Below are 2561 nucleotides of genomic sequence, written 5' to 3' on the forward strand. Positions count from 1 at the left end.
TGCTGTCAAGAAGAGATGGATATGCAGGAAACAACATAAAAGTATAAGATTAAGCATTAAATCTGAGTGGTATTTTCATCAACTTTCATCAATTATAACAAGCCTTGTCTGACTTGTTCCATTTTGAAAACTGAAGTTCAAAGTTGGGAAATAATTCACCCACATAGTTAGTGGCAGGTCCAAAAAGAGAATCCTGGAATGATGGCTTATATTCCAAATGAGGCATAAACACAGACATAGCTACAGCCCAAGAAGCAGTGTTTTGAGGAGGCCCAAGTGAAGGCCGTAGTCCCCACTCCCCAGATGTTCAGGGATAAAGGAATGTAATGATTCAGGAAGGAAAAAACTTTGGTTTCATTGTTGACTTTCAACTAAGCCTTTACAAAACCAGTGATTCTCTTCAGAGTCCTCAAACTCAATGATTTCTTTTGAATAGAAGGACAAGAACTAAATATTCTTTAATAATTAATGTCTTACTTCAGCTTATCCAGAGTAAGACTGAAAGGATGTGCTGGGGTGGGAAGGGTGTGGGAAGAATATAGGAAAGAATAAGAAAAGGGAAAAAGAAGCAAAGAGAAGAAAAACAATAAAGGAAATATTCTTTTCTGCTCCACTCAAGTTTATTGTCATTATAAATTTTGTTGTTATTTGCTGCCATGGAGCCAGTTTTGATTCACAATGACCTTGGAAACAATGCCTAGTCCTGTGCCACCCTCCCAGTCATTGCTATGTTTGAGTTCACTGATGTAACCACTGTGTCAATTCATCTCGTTGAAGGTCTTCCTCATTTCCTTTGACACTCTAGTTGTCCAAACATGATGCCCTTCTCTAGGGACCGGTCCCTCCTGGTAATATGTCCAAAGCACATGAGATGAAGTCTTGCTATTCTCACTTATAAAGAGCATTCCAGCTGTACTCCCAAGATAGAGTTGTTTGTTCTTCCAGCAATACATGATCTATTTACTATTCTTCACCAACACCATAATTCAAAGGCATCAATTCTTTGGTCTTCCTTATTCATTGTCTAGCTTTTGCATGCATATGAGGCAACTGGAAATACCATGACTTGGGTCAGGTGCTATTTAATCCTAAAAGTGACATCTTTGCTTTTTAACAATTTAAAGAGGTTCTTTGCAGCTGAGAGATTTATCCAATATGTTGTTTGATTTCTTGACTGCTGCTTCCATGGACATTGATTGTGGATCCAAGTCAAAAGAAATCTTTGATAATTTCAATCTTTTCTCCATGATGCTGTTTACTGGTTCAGTTGTGACAACTTTTGTTTTCTTTGTGTTGCGGTGTAATCCACATTAAGGCAGTAATCTTTGATTTTCATTAATAAATGTTTCAAGTTCTCGTTCAGTGTCATCTGTATATACTATGTTACTGAGTCTTTCTCCAATCTTGATGCCAAGGTCTTCTTCAGGTAGTCAAGTTTCTCAGATTATTTGCTCAGTATACAGATTGAATAAGCATGGTGAAAGGATACAAACCTGATGCACACTTTTCCTAATTCTAAACCATGCAGTATTCCCTGGTTTCTGTTTGAATGACTTCCTCTTGGTCTATATACTGGTTCCACATAAGCACAACTAAGTATTCTAGAATTCCCATTTTTTTTTCAGAATGTCATCCACAATTTGTTATGGTCTGCACAGTCGAATGCCTTTTGCATGGTCAATAAAACAAATATCTTTCTGGTATTCTCTGCTTTCAGTCAAGCTCCCTCTGACCTCAGCAACCATATCCCTCATTCCATGTCCTCTTCTGAATCCAGCTTAAATTTCTATCAGATCCATGTCAATATACTGCTACAGTCAGTATACTGAATCATCTTCAGCGAAATTTTACTTACATGTGGTAATGATATCATTTAATAATTTCCACATTCTGTTGGATCACCTTTCTTTGAAAAGGGACAAATATGGGTCTCTTCTAGTCAGTTCACCAGGTAGCAAGTTGTCTTCCAAATTCCTTGGCATAGATGAACTAGTGCTTCCAATGTTGCACCCATTTGTTGAAACATCTCAATATCCCATCAATTCCTGAAGCCTTTTTTTTTTTTTAGTGCCTTCAATGCAGCTTAAAATTCTTCTTTGAATAACATCAGTTCTTGGTCGTTCATATACTAACTCCTGAAATGGTACAGTGGTTGTGTATTCCTTTCATCTTCTTTTGATGCTTCCTGTGTCTTTCAATATTTTGCCCACAGAATCCTTCAGTATATACATTATGAATTGTGGTGGTTGTGTGCCATGGAGTTGGTTTCTACTCATTGTGATCCTGTCTTGGGTTTCTACCAGTGAGCAATTGGTGGATTTGAACAACTGACCTTTCATTAGCAGCCCAGTTTGGAATTCACTATGCTACCAGGGCTCCTTAAACTCAAAATAGTTACCATTTTATGAGAAATTTCTAAGGGTCTAGCTCCAGCCTCAGTGCTTTACTAGGATTAGTTCATTTCAAAACAAAAACTTCAAAGGTGGATATTCTCATCAAATATAATTCTATAGACAATGAATTTGAAGTTAACTGGATCATAATAAAACTAACAAACAGTG

This window comes from Chrysochloris asiatica, unplaced genomic scaffold, assembly GCF_000296735.1.
Source record: "Chrysochloris asiatica unplaced genomic scaffold, ChrAsi1.0 scaffold00064, whole genome shotgun sequence".
Lineage (NCBI taxonomy): Eukaryota > Metazoa > Chordata > Mammalia > Afrosoricida > Chrysochloridae > Chrysochloris > Chrysochloris asiatica.